The following is a 19,052-nucleotide window of genomic DNA, read 5'->3' on the forward strand; positions in this document are numbered from 1 at the left end:
AAATGAGTATATGCATATACCTCATCAAATTACACAGAGCTACTCCAATAAGTCCCTCTTGGACTAGTGTCAAGGAAAATAATCAGGGCGAAGATGAGCAGCCTCCAGTCATGGTGACTCAACCCACTGGGCTTGGCTCAAAGGTAGGGGTGGGGTGCGATGGGGTGAGAAGATGCCATCCTGACAAGGCCATCTTGATACATGGGATGTTTTTACTCATTACTTTATGTTTATAAACATTATCTGAAATATTATAAAATTTGGGAAATAAATATATGTAAAAGAGCCATCCTGACCCTGGCCAGGTGGCTCATTTTTTGGTTCGGTGTCCTGTACACCAAAAGGTTGTGGGTTAGATTCCCAGTCAGGGCATGTACCTAAGTTGCAGGTTCAATCCCTAGTCAGAGTGTGTATGGGAGGCAACCAATCAATGTTTCTCCTATAGATGTGTCTTTCTCTCAACACCCCCACCCCTTCTAAAAATCATAAATATATCTTTGGGTGAAGATTAAAAAAAAAGAAAAGAGCCATCTTCATATGCCCCCTCATCTTACATATGGCAATCAAGTGTTATAAATACAAGGGAACTGAGAACTGACTTGTAAAGTTGGTGATGCTACAATGCTTATTTTGAAAAGACAAATCTGCTTGATGCAATCAATATATTAGGAAACAATTTGAGCAATGTGCAAATTTTATATTGGCTTATGAGCAATTTCATCCATGAAAAACACTAGGTGACTGCAGAAAACTGTACACAGCTAAGCCAAAGGGTCTGTACATACGTGTACATGACTCTAGAGTCATTTTGTCCCTGGGATACCTATGATCACTCCCCCCTTCTTTTTTTTTTTTTAATATATATTTTATTGATTTTTTTCAGAGAGGAAGGGAGAGAGATCAGAGTTAGAAACATCGATGAGAGAGAGTCATCGATCAGCTCCTTCTTATCACCATTCCTTCTGCAATCCAACTCCATGTGTCACTATAGCCTTCAAAAGCAGATGCTAGCATTTTTCTTTTTTTTGCCCACCCTTCCCACAATGGACAAAGAATTTTCTTTAATAAAGGGGGAAAAACCAACTCCACTATAATGCTATTAATGTGGGCAAAGTAGGTAAACTCAGTGCAGACATACTCTCAATGCCCTCAGGGCAGTTCGTATTAATATTTTCTAACAGAGTGAATATGTCAATGGAGACCTGCCACCAGAACTAAAGGACGCCCCAGTCTCCTTTATGGAGAGGTACTGGGGACAAGGGGAGGAGGGCAGGGCAGCAAGGGCAGTTTCCACTTTATTTACCAATGGCAGTCAACGGCATGGCAGGAAGCTAGTGTATTATAAATCTATGGCTTCCAAAGACACACGTTTTCTTAGACTTAGTGTGAGATGTGGAGAAAAGGCCAGGCCGTGTGTGGGTGACTAATGTGTGCACACATTTATTATATCTGGGGGTATTATGTATTCTTTGCCTTGTTCTTAAGCTGTTTTAGGGCAACTTACAAAGATGTACTAGTATATTATACAGATTGATAAAAATATATGTAAAATAATAAAAATAAAACAAAGGAGCATTTGTGTGTATATATATTCATATTTAAATGAATCCACATATATGCATATGTAAGTCATAAAAAACCCTAGTTAAAGAGAGTCTTATACTCTTGGCTACATAAAAACAAGGAAAGAGGGTAGTTGAAAACTCTCAAAATGGAACCTGGAGAAAGATTTCCTGAAAGAAAATCAGGCACTGAAGCCAGAGCCTTGGGTTGAGATATCAGCTGTCATTTACTTCTTAAACATGTAATTTAAACTTTGAGTTTAAATTCCTTATAGATAAAAGAGAGAATTCTCCCCACCTACAAGTGTTATTTTCCAGATTAAATGTCAGTGTTCCTAAGGTCACAGGATATCCTAATTCTGCTCTAAATCTCTGGTTTTATACTGAGCTCAGGAATTCAGATTGTTTGAGTATCCGAGTACAGACACAGTCTCCGGTGTCTGGAACACTATGGATTTGAAAGGCAGGATATGAGCACACATAGACCCAAGGAGCAGTGATCAGAGCCAAGCTGGCTCAAAGGCGTGACAGGATTAAGAACAGAGGAACCAGAGTCTGATTTTAGATCGCTCCAGGTTGGACAGTGGTTTGGAATGTTGTGCCTGGACCAGTGGAGCTTGTTAGAAACACAAATGATTGGGTTTTATCTCATACTTACTGAATCAAAAACTCTGAGGGTGGGGCACAACAACTGGATTTTAACACCCCCACCCACCCCCGAAGATTTTGATGCACACTCAAGTTTAAGAATCACAGCCTTAAGAGACAGAGTTTTGCTTTAGTAGGTTCAAGAGTTTGCATCTGTTTCAAGTTAGACTTTGGAAAAGGTCTGATAGAATCCTAGCACCCCCCTACCCCTGTACTATAACTTAGCTAGGGATACTCACTAACTACCCTCTGGTTCTATGAGAGCAGGCTGCTGGTCACCCAGCAATGCTCACCACTTCCTCAGACCATTAGAGTTTGGTCAAATCCTGATCCGGCCCGAAATGTCACAAACATGCTGATCAAAAATGGCACTGGAGGGTTTGCAGACAGAAATCAATGGAGGATGTAATCCTCTTAGAATGAAAGGTTAGAAGAAGAAAAGAAAAGAAAAAAGAGAAAAGAAAAGAAAAGAAAAGAAAACCTATTAGAGTGTGTAAATAGGGTCCATAGTGGAAGGACTGATATAGAAATACTTCCTTTCACATACACAGCACCAACTACTTATTTCTACTTGTTATCCTGTCTGCTCAGTGTCTTTAGCTGTGACTGCACGCTCAACTGGGCAAGTTGCTCACCACCTTCACTCCCTTCCCTCCCCACACTCAAGTCAACTGCACAGTCACCAGAGTTTGATTGTATGTAACTTAAGCAGCTCTTGCAACATCTAGCCCCCTTATTTCCTTTTTTTTCTTCTTCCATTTCTCTCCTTGCTCATCTGATTGCATTTTTACCATTCCTCGAAAGAATGCATGAGTAGAAAAGGGGGGGGGGAGTACTGTATTTTCCGGCGTATAAGACAACCCCCTAATTTTACAGTTAAAACATAGGTTTAGGCCTATATTCGCTGTATAAGACTAACCCCCCACTTCCGAGGCAACACCAGTTCTTTTTTTAAATAGACCGCCTCTCTAACTCAGCCAATCCAAGCAGGCTTTTTATGCATGCAAATTACACATGTTCTGTACCCGAAGCTACACTGTGTTCTAGTACAAAGCCTGCTCAGATTGGCCAGAGTCAGAGAGGCGGTCTATTAAAAAAAGAACTGGTGTTGCCTCGGAAGTGGGGGGTAGTCTTATACAGCGAATATAGGCCTAAACCTATGTTTTAACTGTAAAATTAGGGGCTCGTCTTATATGCCGGAAAATACGGTAGGCAAATAGTCAGGCTTGGTGAAGAAGAGTTGCAATCACCGTGTAAGCTAAAATATAGGATTTGTGGTTAATTAGTGGATTTCAGTTATCCTGTGGGGTTCTGTCAGGGTCCCTGCCTCCACTTACAATCCTAAAAAAGAAAATATATAATAGCTACACATCACAATTCCCAAGGGAATTAAATACTAATGCTGCACCCAAACTAAGATCAATCTGATTAGTAGGCAGGAGGCTGTACCTCTTGCAAGTTATTAAAAAGATGCTATAAATCATACTACTTGATTAAAACTGCAATTATTAAACAGAATATAAAACACACTGAATGGTATCTATGGCACAGACTCACTCGCTTACTCATGCATTATTAATGCATGCAATGGTAGGCAGCCTTTCTAATTCTTCCCTCTATAACCTTTATAAATTTTAGAAATGAAATAATTCTTATAATTACAAAGGAATACTCATGTTACACAGAAAACTAAGCAAATGGATATGCACTGGTCTGATAATGGTATAAAGTTTCCAAGCAACATTTTTTTGGGTATGATATTTGTCTTATTCCCTTTAGAAATAGAGTCACCTCATTACTCTAAACTCTCCCCAGAGATACATGGTAACTCAATTTTGATGGAGAGATTTCATACGAGGAATCACAAGTCATGGGATGTTGTAGTTAGAAGGAACCTTAGGAATCATTTAATCCAAACCTCCCTCATTTTATGGGCAAGGAAATTGAGACCCAGGGAGATTCAGCATTTGCCCAAGATCACACTAGTGAGCAGCACAGAGAACTAGCACTTCCTTCTCCTAATTCTCTAGTCTGCTGCTCTTTCTACGGTATCATTTGGCCTCTGAGCTTCAAGCAGAACCAACCATGGAAAAAGTCTCTGAAACCACCTGCATGCTCCTGCACCCATGTTACAGAGACCAGTTCTCCATAGGAGACCTATTAGCCTAAGATGTGGGGTCACGTAAGGCCACATCTTCTACTCCTGAATTTCACTTAACTTAAAAGGAAAGCATTCATTCCACCAACGTCCCTCTCCCAAGAAGGCTGTAGCTTAGAGGTCATTGCTATTCACTGACAGAGTTTAGGTAGAGGACTTCCAAGCCCGTAAGCTCTCAAAGATGCAGGATGTGTCACCTGATGTATCCTGGTGAATCACAAGCAATCACTTTTTCACAGTTGCTATGATTTGATGTCAAGGTTTTGCTGGCAATTAAACTCCTTTCATAATTTAACTCCACCAAAAGGCCAGAGAATAGAAGCTTCAGAGAAGGGTTTTTTCCCCCTACACACTTTTCCTAAGCTTGTGTTTGGCACCACATACACTTGCTTCTGGAGGTAACCTACTGATCTGCCTGTAGCACACACTTCGGACAAGCCAGGAATGCTGGAAGTATGAGATGGCTGTACTAATTAAAGATATAAAAATAAAGTATAATTTTTAGGATTGCAAAAAGAGTCAGCACAGATCTTAAAATTTTCAGACTCAAAATAAGATGAGACAGATGTATTTGGAGGGCATTTAATTTCTTAGTGACTGCTTTGCAGGCCCAAATGGCATGAAATTCAGTTAATTTGTAAATACTCCATATGCAAGAGACTCTCCAACAACAGTCTATTTTTCTGAGCACTCTGCTGCTCAAAGCCCTTCAGTATCTCCTCATGCTTACAGAATAAAGAATTAGGTACTTAGATTCTAGGGCATTTTTTTTTTTTTTTTTTTTTTTTTTTTACAATCTGTTCAACACCATTTAAATAAGATTAATTACTCATTATTTTAAAACACAGGCTGCATTAGTTACCTATTACTGAGAAACAAGTTAGCCTAAAATTTAGCGGCTAAAAACAACAATAAATATCTCACACAGTTTCTGTGGGTCAGGAATCTGAGAGCGGCTTACCAGGATGATTCTAGCTCAGAGACTCCTTCGGGGTTGCAGTCATGATGTTATCCAAGGCTGCAGTCATCTGAAGGCTTGACTGGGGGTGGGACAGCAGGATCTGCTGCCAAGACAGGTTCACATAGGCTTGCAACACGGACCACCCCAAAGAGATGCTCATCTCTTAGGACATGGCAGCTGCTTCCCCTCAGAGCAAGAGACAGCAATGCCAACTGCAAGCCACAATGTCTGCTTTGAGCTAGTCTCAGAATCACATGTCATTATTTCTGCAATATCATGTTGCTACACAGGCCAGCCCTATCCAATTGGGGAATTCCACAAGGTGTGAATTCTAGTAAATGGGGATCACAGGAGGGTATTGGAGGCTAGCTTCTATATACACTATACTAGCCATGTCACTGCCATTGCTTATGCAGTTCTCTCCACGTGGTTTGCTCTCTTCCTTCTGCTTGTCTTAATGTGGTAAAGTGAAAAAGCACACCATCTAGAGTTAGTGAAACTGGTTCAATCGAAGTCAAACACTGCAATCTGATTAGAGCAAGTCTCTTGGCCTTAGCTCCTATATCTGTAACACCAATGTTATAATCCCTGCTGCAAAAGGAATTGTGGGCATTAAAGAAATCCAGTACATACAGAAAAGTACTCTGGAGATTGCAAATATGTAAAATTCTTTCTTTCTTTCTTTTTATTGATTTCATAGAGAGAGGGAGAGGGATGTAGAGTTAGAAACATCAATGATGAGAGAGAATCATTGATTGGCTGCCTCCTGCATGCCCCCTACGGGGGGGAGGGAGGACAGGCAGGAATTAAGCCTGCAACCCTTGGCTGGAATTGAACCTGGAGCTCTTTAGTCTACAGGCTGACATTCTATCTTCTGAGCCAAACCAGCTAGGGAGTAAAATTATTTCTTAACCACCACATTTCTTCAAGAACTGCCTGCATGCCATTTTTTTTTTTTTAAGACCTTCACCTCTTTCAATTGGAGGTCCCAGCTTCCGCCTTCTCTGGGTTCTGACAGCATTGTGTGTATTCCTACAGTCTTTTCACATTGTGCATTTAGTGTAAGTGAAATTTACCCCTACTGGGTAATAAATTCCTTCAGATCAGAATTTCCCATGACACTTTCTGCAGAACAGTCAATAAATGTTTAATTAACTGAAATAGCGTGCCCTCAGAAAGTCCTTTCCCCTTTAACAACCATCCACAGAGACCAGAAGGGCTTTATGTACCCATTGTCCATGGGTACACATAATATAACAGAGAAAAAGGTTGACTTTAGTTCTAGATGTCCAGAGCATCTTGAGGCTTATAGTAGAAAAATTAGTTGGGCACTTTTGAATATTTCTTGGGTATCAAAACCTGAGGTCCTAGGATAATCCATGGTTTTTAAGGAACACATTCCTACCCATTTGATCCTTCCACTTACACAAGAGAGAAAGTCAAGGGAGGTTGGGGTAAGAATGCTACAGCCAGAATTCTAAAGATGTTACTACTCCCCTGCCCCTCCAACTTTCCTGTTCCCTGGGTGTTCAAACATCACTAATCTAGGACCAGAGGTAAAGGGACATTGCAGATGGAATTAGTTACTTATTCGCCATCCTTAAGACAGAGATAATCTAGGTGAGCCTAATGTAATCATATGAACCTGAAAAGGAGAGGAGTCAGAGAGATGCATGGAAAAGGGGAGGAAAGGAGGCTGAGACAGAGGGGTCAAGAAATTAAAAATGTAAAGAGGATTCAACCCACCATTGCTGGCTCTGAAGGTGGAAGAAGGGATCCAAGAGCCAAGAAACATGGGAGGTCTCTAGAAGCTGAGAACAAGCCCTCCCTTTCCCCCCTTCATGCCCCCCCCCCCGGGATGACAACCAAAATAAGGATCTCAAGCCCACAAAGACAAGAAACTGGATTCTGCCAACAACATGCTAAGCTTGAAGTGGACCTTAATTTCAGCCTTGTGACACAGTCAGGAGTCAGCCAAGCCAATCCTACTTCTGAACTGTGAGATAATAAACTTGTGCTTGAGCTGCCAATGTAGAGTGACTTGTTAATGCAGCTACAGAAAACTAACACAAAGAATAAGGGTTAAATGCTGTTGTGGGTTTTTGAGAAGGAAGTAGAGCTCTCAAAAGACTGGTAAACAAATGTCAGATATATGTCTTAAGTTAAAATAAAAATTTTAAATATATTATTTTATATTTTCCTACTTTAACCAATGTTTTAAATTTAAAAAATCATGCCTCAGATTAGAAGGCTTCTACCATAACTTAAGAGGACTGAAGTCCAGATTATAAGTGGGCAAATGTCTACAGATGAGGCTGGAGATGATAGGAATACTCAATTTCTCCCAAGCTCTGCATACATGGTAAGATATGTGGGTTCCTATAAAGACCACAGAGGAGCCACTGGTGTTATATAATTCTTGTCTGAGAAACATAGCGAATGTTTGGAGAGAGTCAAGACTAGAAATGGTTAATGTAAACAATAAAGAAATGATGAGGCTTTAACTAAAGCTGGAAGAGTGAGGAAAGCATAATGTTGAGTCAGTGCCTACAGTAAACAGTACTAGTAGGTTGGCTAATAAGACAATGAAATGACAATGGGAGCTTTTAATGCACTTTTTGAGGACAATCTGGCAGTATGTTTCAAAAATCTTTAGAATGATAAGTACCTCTGACCTAGCTACTCCATTTTTAGGCAGTGTCCATAATAATAAAATAACTAGCAATTTTCACCCAATTTGTTACATACAAGTCTCTTTTCATTACTCATACATCTGAGAGCAAACATTAGAGATAATTTAAATGTCCAAAAATAGGGAACAGATAAATTATAGTCTATCTAAATAATGGATATTTCACATATGTGCATATGACAATGAAGAAATGTTTTTAATTGAGGTAATAAAAACAATATTTCCATTTTACAAATAAAAAGTTATACAGACAACTGGGTATAGATGTCTAGATATAAGCACACATAAAGCTTGAAAGGCTATTCTCAGTGGTTAATTTAAATATAATCATAAACATTGATTAACAATATCTATGATGTAGGATTATAGGGTGTGTTTTTAAAATGCATTTTTATTGATTTCAGAGAGCAAAGAAGAGGGAGAGAGATAGAAACATTAATGATGAAAGAGAATCATTCATCAGCTGCCTCCTCAACCCGGCCATGTGCCCTGATCTAGAATCGAACTGTAAACTATTGCTTCATAGGTTGATACTCAACTACTACAATAGCATGTGTTGTTGTTTTTTTAAATTTTCTTTACAGTGCTCAACTACATTTTCTGGATTTTCTAAAATTAAGATATCACTTTCCTAATCAGAAGAGTGTTAAGAAAAAAATTATGTCCAGTTTTCAGATTTGATAGCGAAATCTAAGTTCTAATGTTTATTTATATTTTAAAGAGTACTCTTTCATGGGTACTGAACAAATACTAATTTTTCAATATTTTATTGATTTAGAGCAAGCATGTCAAACTCAAAGGCTAACATGGGCCAAATAAACGAGGCATGTGGCCTATGGGCCGCGAGTTTGACATGCATAATTTAGAGCACGTATCCTATTGGTAAATATCTATTCAGGTTGAAGAATTCTTGTGTGTGTGTGTGTGTGTGTGTGTGTGTGTGTGTGTGTGTGTTTTCCCAATCCATCCTCACAAAACAGCCCTATTTTGTCCCCCCACTTACTTAGTCTCCCATAGATTGACTTACACTGAAACCAGAAGACTGAAGTAGGAAACCTAAAGCAAGTGTCCCTACATTTGGCATCCCACTGCTAGTTCTTTATAAAGTCATGGAGAAGCTAACTGTAGTATTGGTACTCAGTAATGGATATGATGAGGCATAGCTCCCTTCACTAATGGAGATGGTCCTAAAAAGTAACAGTAAACCGCATGTCTATCTTTCTAGATAATAACCTCAATGATGCCAAACTACAGATGAATTCCACATAGAGTTCTAACATTCAGATAGCAGTAGAATAATAAAATAGATAATAATAAGTATAATAGATATTAATAAAACAATATATCATTTGAAAGCAACCTCAGTGCCACCTGTATGCATATATGATTACTAGATAGACAGAAAGGCAAAGTGATGAGAACTGGACATGAAAAGATATTTTCATTTTGTAATTAGAATTTTATAATACATGTATAAAGCTGTTTATAATTTACAAAGTGTCTTCATAGACTGTGGCACATTTGGCTCTTATGTATCATGCCACTTCATAGGTTAAAAAACTCTATTAAGTATACAGTGTTTTCTAATTTTATCTTTTAAAAGACCATCAATGTTATTTTTCTAATTCTTTCAAAATTGATAGATTGAGAAGTGGGAGGGTTACAAATATGCGAGAGTCTGCAACTGAAAATCAAATCATAGGCCTGGTAAAAAGCACCTAGGTTGGGTTATTATCAACATATCCTTTGTACCTATACTTATAGCTCAGAACCATTTTGGAATCACCACAGGAAGAACATTACAAAATTTAAAAAGTGTTTATGTTTTCACCATTAGCAGTCTAACCTATGAGAAATCAGCTTCTTTTATTTTTTGTCTATTCCTTAAATCTCAAGTATATTTGAAATGCATTAACAACAGAACACTGTTAAATTTTTTCTTTGAGTAAAATACATTTAAATGGATTATTTAAATACCAAACACTGCAGATGCAGTTATTAACCTAGAGTGATTACTTTTCTAAGCACACTGCCTTCTGGAGACAGATCAAAGGCTGTATCTTGCTCCGACAATGACCTATGGTCACGGCCCCTCCATAACTTCAACAACGTTGTTTGCAATAGCCAATTAAACCACGCTTTAATTTTTACCCCAGTTATATACCATGTTTCTGACATGCAGCTGAACTGATGAGGAAAGTAAGGGGAAGGTACCTGCAATACAAACACAGACCAACGGTATCTCTTCCACTGAGACACAGATATTTCCTTGTAGGGCCAATTGCACAAGATAAGTAGAATTCTTCCCTGGTTTCATAGCTGTCATATTGGCAAACCTCCTTTCTCTCATCACTAGTCATTTACTGGGTGTCAGTTCATTCGTGGTCTCTTCCACCCACCAAGATACTTACAAACACTTGGTCTTCTAGAATCTGAGAAATACAATCTACAGAAAACCACAGCGACGGAATTAAAGAAGAACAAATGGTCACAAAACAAGCAGGCCTTGAGAATTTGCAGTGCTTTTTGCCAACTGTGTTATAAGACATGGAACATGGTGGTGGTTGAGGCAGAGCCATCAAAACTGAATGTTTGGATGAGGTGAGGCCATTTAGATATCATCTAAAGAGATAAGAAAGACTGCGCTGTTCCCTAGTGGAGACATTCTAAGAGCCTCCCTCATCTCCTAGTCCCATGGTCAGCAAACTGCGGCTCTTTGGCTCCTTGAGTGTGGCTCTTCCACAAAATACCATGGCTTGAGCGAGTTTATTTTGAAGAAGTGGCTTTAGAAGAAGTTTAAGTTTTAAAAATTTGGCTCTCAAAAGAAATTTCAATCATTGTACTGTTGATATTTGGTTCTGTTTGACTAATGAGTTTGCCGACCACCGTCCTAGTTGCATTGAAAGATGCCACCTGCTGCATCCTTAACAGTAAAGGTAAGTGAATATGGCTTTGTGTACTCCAAGAAGATACCATGGGAAAGGTTAATAAGATTACATTTCCTTTGGGATAACCTCAGACAGTCTTCCTTCTTCAGTGTACAGTAGCTTACAGATTGACAGCCAAGATGGCAAAAGCAGAAACACTGCAGATGAATAAAAACAATATTCCCCCTGCCCGCTTCCTGGCCAAGATGTCTGACATGGAAGGCGATTTCATGTGTGATGATGAGGAGGACTATGACCTGGAATACTGTGAAGACAATAACTCCGAGCAAAAGTGGATTTGAAAAATCAGTACTGTAAATCTAAAGTATTAAAAGAAAATGACCCACAAGCAGCATTAAGCAGTTTCCAGAACGTTTTGGAACGTGAAGGTGAAAAGGAGGAATGGGATTTAAAAAACTGAAACAAATGGGTAAGATTAATTTCAAGTTGACAAACTTTCCAGAAATGATGAACAGATATAAACAACTATTGACCTACTAGAGGCCTGGTGCATGAAATTCCTGCATGGGGAAGAGGGAAGAGGGTGGTCCCTCAGCCTGGCTGCACCCTCTAGCAATCCAGTACCACTGGCTCCTAACCGCTCGCCTGTCTGCCTGCCTGATTGCTCTGTACATGCACAGGAAAATAATTATTTTAAAAAATTAATTTATTTATTGATTAAGTATCACATATTTGTCCTCAACCCCCCATTGCAATCCCCCACCCCCCTACTGTCCTTGACCACTGGTTAATCTCTCCCTTTTATCTCCACCCTCCCTTTGAAGTCCAACAGTCTGACCCATGGCTCCTTATCTCTGGGTCTGTTCTTGTTCATAATTATTTTTTTAAGCCCTCTATGAACAGTCACTTCACATCCAGTTTGCTGTCCCTCACCGACTGATCACAAGAGTCATTAGAGAATGTGTTGGCAATATGGACTTGAGGGAAGGTGAATTTGAAAGGCATACACTGTGTGGTGTGTTTTTTGAAGTCTTCAAGGATTATGATGAATCAAGAAGCCTAAGATGAACCACTTGCTTAAAATATTTGGTTCTAGGAAATATGCTAATGAAATGGGGAATAAATCAATTTGACTCACAGTAGGCCAAACCATACAAAACTGATCCAGAAATTCTTGAAATGACTAATTTAGTAAGTGCCTATCAGAATAATGACATCACTGAATTTTAAAAGATTCTGAAAACAAATCACAGCAACACCATGGATGACCCTTTCATAAGGGAACACATTGAAGAGCTTTTGTAAAACACCAGAACGTAAGTGCTCATAAAATTAAGCCTCACACAAGAATATATATTCCTCTTATTTCTAAGGAGTTAAACATAGATGTATCTGATGTGGAGAGCTTGCTAGTGCAGTGCATATTGGATAACCATGTTCCTGGCTGAACCAATCAAGCCAACCAACTTCTCATTGGATGAAGGGTGTGCCCAATAAGCTGCACTTGATAAATGGACCAATCAACTAGATTCTCTCAACCAGGCTGTAGTCATTCAACTGGCTTAACTGAGAAAAAGCTTTTACAGGCATACTTAAGGCAACAGTGCAGAGAAGCGATTCTTAAATGGATTGGGAATGACAAAACTACTGTTGGTTGATATGTCCTGAAAATTATTGGAGTATGACAGAAGTGCTTTTTTATTTTTTTTTAAATCAATTGGTTTGTGTTTTGCTGCTGCATTTATCCCAAGAAAAACAGCTTTAATCTTTAAAAGAAAACCAAATGCCATGGATTTATGCTGTATTGACATCTTGCCCAAACACAAGTAGTTTATCACAGACAACATGACCAGAGAGAAAATTTTTTGTCATGATTCTAAGTACACTGACAGGCTATTGTTGATTAAATTTAAAACATGTTTTATCTATAGAAATTCTCTCACAAATAACCTGCAACAACTTGAAATGCATACCCATTTGAACACTTCCTCTTCTCATGTACAAATTAAGATGTTTGCCACATTTTGAAATATGTCAATTCTCAAAAAAAAAAGAGGAATTTTTATAAGGGAACAAAATAGCAGCTGTCAGCTTTGCCACAATTAAGTGTTCTATGGAAAATTTCTGTTTGCATAATAAATTAAAAGTGCAATACATACAAATACAGAGGTTGAGAGACAGTCACCTGCAGAGTAGATGGAACCGCCTCCTGCCCCTGACTAGATGAGCCCATACATCCCATAAACCATTTCTAGTTCATTATCTGAAATGTACACCATTAAAGAGTCTACTATTAAAACATAAATTTCTTTCTGAGCAGCAACATATCAGACTATCAGTTATTAAAAACCTCTTCATTAATTAACCAGAAATTATATATAAAGGGCCTAAGGGAATAATGGGAAAATCAGAATTATTCATTTATCAACATTTGCTGAGGGTCTACTACTGAATAGTATAGTACCAAATGGGGATGCAGTGATGAATTAATTCACTAATTAACATTCTCCCTCATTAGTTCATTTGTTCATTCATTCATAAATTCATTCAATAGCTATACCAGGAATTGGAATAGAAATTCTGCCCTCAAGAGACTACAATACAGTAGAAGAAAAATAATATTTATATCTACAAAGCAGAAATAAATACCATGAATTTAAAGAATGAGATACATACTATGGAAGTTAGTAGATATGAGAGATTAATGCTACATAAGGGGATCAATATAGCTTCAAAGAGAAGGCATTTCACCTGAGTGTTGAAGGATGATTGGCACATGAACATGCCACGTGGGAGAGATGGTGGAGAAAATGGCATGAAACTGCTAACCTGTTGCTGAAAGGGGCCAGCCAGCAGGAGGCAGCAGGAGTGTACTGAGTGCCAGGTGCTTGGGGGAGGGGAAGGAAGGGAAGTAAATGATGAGGTGTATAGAAAGGGGGGAGGGAATTCCGGAAACACACAGCATGTCTTGTTTTACCAAGGTGCCTGGGGCCAGCCCTGCATTTATTTATGTCTCAGGCCTTACTCTTCTGAAAGTACAATTGTGTGGGTCTTGTGGAGGTTTTCTAGCCAAACCCTCCTCTTACAGAGGGGTTTGATAAGTTATCCAAGGTCACGAAGCTAATAAGCAGTTCATCTAAAACTATAACTGAGTTGTTCTGGAATGAATGAATCTATAGAATTATTTCTATTTGTACCAAGGGTTATCAACTTGGCCAGCAGTACATGTGTGAGTGTGTGTGTGTGTGTGTGTGTGTAAAAGGTGGGAGGAGGAAGAGAGAATGATTGATTCTGAGGGTTAATCAGGCAAGGCATGGGTTATGAGAGTGTTAAGAAACACAGACCTGTGTATTTTCACATCCTGGGAGAAGTTTCTGTGGAAACAAGGACTGAACTGAAAACCTAGGCTACAATATTTGCCATCAATAGCTGGCCTATGAGACAACTCAAGCTTCTAAGACCTTCTTAGATACTCAGGTGCCTGCTTCACAGATCAACTCCCCTCACTGTTAGCACTCTTGTTATAAATGCAAATGACAAGTTCATGGATGGCCAAGAATTGACTTCTCGGCAGCATAAAAAGGAACCAGCATAAACGGAGTCACAATCATCCACACTTGAGTTTTCAATGAATTGACAGTATCTCTATCATGGTCATATTTAAGTAAACAAGAAATGCCAGAAAAGACAAAAACCTTCTTAAGCAAGTTGCATTGGGCCTTCTATCCATCTGTTCTGAGAAATTTCTGCTTCTATCAGAATTGTTTACTCCACCCAATAAGTCATATTAATTTCATATAACTTCAGGCCACTTGGAGCAGAGTTGAGCAGAAACAATGTTTACCAATCACAGAATTAGAGAATGTTGGCAAGTGTCTTCAACATCTGATCTGACTCTGTTTTCATAGAAGTAAAGTGACTTGGCCAAGGCAAGCTAATACACATAATAAAGAACCAGTCTCGGGTCTCCTGCCTCCAAACTTTGCCCACCCAGGGTTGAGGAGCAAGCTTTCTTGCTGTTTTCCTGGTCAAGCAGGGAAAGATTTTACTCCCTCACCAAAATACAGTGACAGCCCTAGCTCCCCTCCCCAAGTGAAACTCCATGCTAACCTTTCAAATCTTTGACTACAAATATAAAATATTAAAAGTGAGATTATCTTTTTCCTCATGGGCCTAATGATATGACAGAGTAAAACTTTCAGATATGTCTAAGTGAACTTTGCTACATACTTACACAGCTTTGTGCTGCTTCTTTCTGGGTAATTCCCCCTTTCACTTTTAAATATCTGATGCTTCTATGAATGGATGTATTGTAATAAAAATATAGCTTCAGTGAGTACTACAGAATTAGAAATGATGGACTGTTTCCTCCTGACTACCCTCCCTACCATTTCAACAGTTATCAGGGAGGAGAGCCTGAATCTGGTACCAAAGGAAAAGGCCCAGTTTCCTCCCAACACATGCCTTGCAATTTTGAAACAGAAGGTACAGTGGAAGTCACCATACTTTATAGTAGGGGTGTCGAACTCAATCAGAGTAGGGGCCAAAATCTAAAATCCAGCCTAAATCGCGGGCCGAATGGTTTACTGAACAGTCATAAACTGTCATTGTGATGGAAACGCAGCAGAGTGCAGTGATGACAGCGTGGTGCGGGCCACATTGCAAGGCCTGGCGGGACGGATTTGGCCTGCGGGCCTTGTGTTTGACACATGTGCTTTATAGACTCAATATTCCATTAGACAGGAACAGACCAGTTGGAACTGAGCAATAGCAGGTGGTACCAAATAATGTATATTTTCAGAGAGACTCAAAACAAGCATGGCACATTCATGTTCTTATAATACCATGATGGTTTTTAAGATCTATTTAAACTTTTTAAAAATAATTTTAGAGAGACAGAAAGGGAGAGGGAGAGAGGAAAAGGTAGAAGAGAGAAGGAAGAGGAGAAGGAGGGAGGGAAGAAATCAAACTCATAACCTTTTGTTATACAGGACAACACTCCCACCAACTGCGCCACATTGGCCAGGGCACCTTGTCTCATCCCTACCATGAAACTTTGGAATTTCTTATGAATCAATATGAAAATGGTAGTGCTTTAACTTCTCAAGCTTATCTGGTAAAGTATAAAATAGCTTTATAATGGGTGAAAAATGACTTATTGATGCATACTGATGGCTTTGTTCCAAAGTCATTCTGCTCACAGATGAGATGGAAAGGATTCAATGATATATGGACCTCAAATCCCTATGTACTGGACCCCAACAAAACAGTATCTATGTGATATTTCCTTTTAAAATTAAGTTGGGAGAAAACATTATCCTGAAGAATTGTTATATTTATCAAGCAATGAGGATTACATCACTGCCTTGAGATGGTAGAGAGTTCAGAAATGCTCACTGACAACCTTTGCCTGGCTCCAGATGTTTTATATGAAGGACTTTAGGGAAGTTTTTAATTTTGTTTTATTTTTTCCTTGGGAACGACTACAGATTCCAGGGTGAAAATCTACATGCTCTAAAAGCAATTATCTCTCTGAATTAAAAGTGTTTTCTTTTGTAATTAGGCCCTTGCCCCAAGTTCTCTAGAATTTTACTAACATGCCTATAAGATCTTTGAGCCCTACCCATGTTTCTTTTCATCTTTGTTGGTCTCATTTTAATCTGTGCTTATGCTCCCATGTAAAGTTGGCAAAGTATGAACTTGCCTTTCAATTCCATTAGTTGAGCTTTTCATTTTTGTGTAGTTGGGTTCAAGAATTCTACATATTAAACACATGCTAATCTGACATTTGATTGAATTTGGGATGTTTAACAAATGCTGGAATACAGGCAGACAACAAACCCGTTTTCAGTCTAGTCAACATGTCAGACCTATTTTCAGCAGGTCAACTTATGAATGAATAAGATTTCCAACCAGACATTAGCATTTTTCCTAAGAGCTAGGAAATGAGAGTTAGATTGTACCTCTGATCCACATCGACTGGTACAAATCCAGGATTAGGGAAGTTAGATATTCATTAAGCCAGCCTTCCTGCAGCTCTTGAACCTCTTTTCTCCTCTCTTTACGTGTCAAGTTCACTGCCTACTCAGTCATTATACATATGAAGTGACAATCTACATTAGTGTCACCAAACTTACTTGACCGTAAAGCACCATTGCTGTACATGAAACACATTCAGATTAATGTGAACAAAAGAAAGCTATCCACAATGGATTACAGCAAAAATATAACACTCATATGCATTTTTCTTTAAAAGAACAAAACACAAATATTTTTAAAAAATATATTTTATTGATTTTTTTTTACAGAGAGGAAGGGAGAGGGATAGAGAGTTAGAAACATCAATGAGAGAGAAAAATCGATTAGCTGCCTCTTGCATACCCCTACTACTGTGTTTCCCTGAAAATAAGACATCCTCAGAAAATAAGACCTACTTACATGTTTCCTTCTGAGTGAAATATAAGTTATCCCCCCAAAGAAAGGCCCCCCCCCCCAGGCTAAACATGAGAGATTTGGTCCATTGATTCTGAAAGAAATGGAGTCAAAAGAAATTCATCAGGAAATTCAGGAATTGGATTGTTATGATGATGTTCCAGAAGATGATGACATGATTGTCATTGAATAAGAGTAAATTATAGGATTCACAGTTTGTCTGGTTTGTGTTGACAACTACCGTACTACCGTACCATATACAGGTAATAAATTTCCTTTATTTTCATTTAACAATAAATGTGTGTCGTATTCTTCTTCATGGAAAAATAAGACATCCCCTGAAAATTAGACCTAGCACATCTTTGGGAGCAAAAATTAATATAAGACACTGTCTTATTTTCAGGGAAACAGGGTAGGGATGTGCCCCCAACCAAGGTACATGCTCTTGATTGGAATCGAACCCAGGACCTTTCAGTCCATAGGCCTATGCTCTGTCCACTGAGCCAAACCAGTCAGAGCAAAAAAACCCCCCACAAATCTTTTAAAATAAAGATTTAAAATATAGTAATTTAAAATTATAGAAAAAGTATTGAAAATAAACTGGCAAATTGACTTGACAATTGACATCATTACACTGGTGACTAGGGCTGTACTCATTAGATGGTTGCACATGGCATTTGTGGCCACGGCACAGCCAATCTTCGTATCAGACAGAGTAAGCTTCCCTCACTGATCTTATAGCAATGTCAAGGGCTGTCATTAAATATCATAGCTTCATTATTCTTGATATCAATCTGGTAAGCTCCTATTAAAATATCTATTATCAATCAGAAATATCCTTTAAAAAAAACAGTTAATGTCAATATTTATTCCAATGCAAATATTCAAACAAAGTGTGAATGTATCACTTGGCACTATGAATCATGCAAAATTTCTTCTTGTGTGATTAACTGCTAACATGGATTCATAAAAATGAATTGAATCAATTAAGAGGGAAACATACAGTAGCTCCAGCTTTGCTATTAAAAAAAAAGTTTGCTGTAAAACAGTATGCCATGTTATGCCTGGCAACAGCCTTATACATCTGGTGTTCAACACATCTTGTGATTGCATCATTATATCTTGTGCTTGACTTAACTTCATCTTGTTTTATACAGTAACATGTGGTACAGGTCTGTAGCCTAAGGGCAATAGGCAATACCCATGGTCAGCAAACTGCAGCTCGCGAGCCACATGCGGCTTTTTGGTCCCTTGAGTGTGGCTCTTCCACAAAATACCATGGCCTGGGCGAGTCTATTTTGAAGTGGCGTTAGAAGAAGTTTACGTTTAAAAAACTTGGCTCTCAAAAGAAATTTCAATCGTTGTACTGTTGATATTTGGCTCTGTTGACTAATGAGTTTGCTGACCACTGGGCTATACCATATGGCCTAGGTGTGTAGTAGGCTATACCATGTAGGTTTGTGTAAGCACAAGGATGAAATCACCTAACAGCGTTCTCAGGACATATTCCCATTGTTAAGTGGTACAAGACTGTAGTTCTCAAAGGCACCAAATAATTGGACCTTGACTGTAATGACACAATTAGCAATGACCTCAGCTGCTAAATGAAGGCTAGGCAAAACAAATGGCAAACCAAAGGCTCTCCTCTGACCACCACCACACATGGTAGATGGACGTCAACACTAAGTGCTCAGATGTCAAGAAACCTGGC

General features: G+C 38.8%; 1 protein-coding gene and 1 pseudogene across 4 annotated transcripts in view; one reads left to right on the forward strand and one right to left on the reverse strand.

Moving 5' to 3' along the window:
- The window catches only part of TMEM108 (transmembrane protein 108), a 218,600-nt gene that overhangs the window by 165,891 nt on the left and 33,657 nt on the right, over nucleotides 1–19,052 (reverse strand). The gene's annotated exons all lie outside the window — the stretch shown is intronic.
- On the forward strand, nucleotides 11,089–12,506 carry LOC118715752 (annotated as a pseudogene).

Source organism: Pipistrellus kuhlii, unplaced genomic scaffold (assembly GCF_014108245.1).
Source record: "Pipistrellus kuhlii isolate mPipKuh1 unplaced genomic scaffold, mPipKuh1.p scaffold_m20_p_11, whole genome shotgun sequence".
In the NCBI taxonomy this organism is placed as follows: Eukaryota; Metazoa; Chordata; class Mammalia; order Chiroptera; family Vespertilionidae; genus Pipistrellus; species Pipistrellus kuhlii.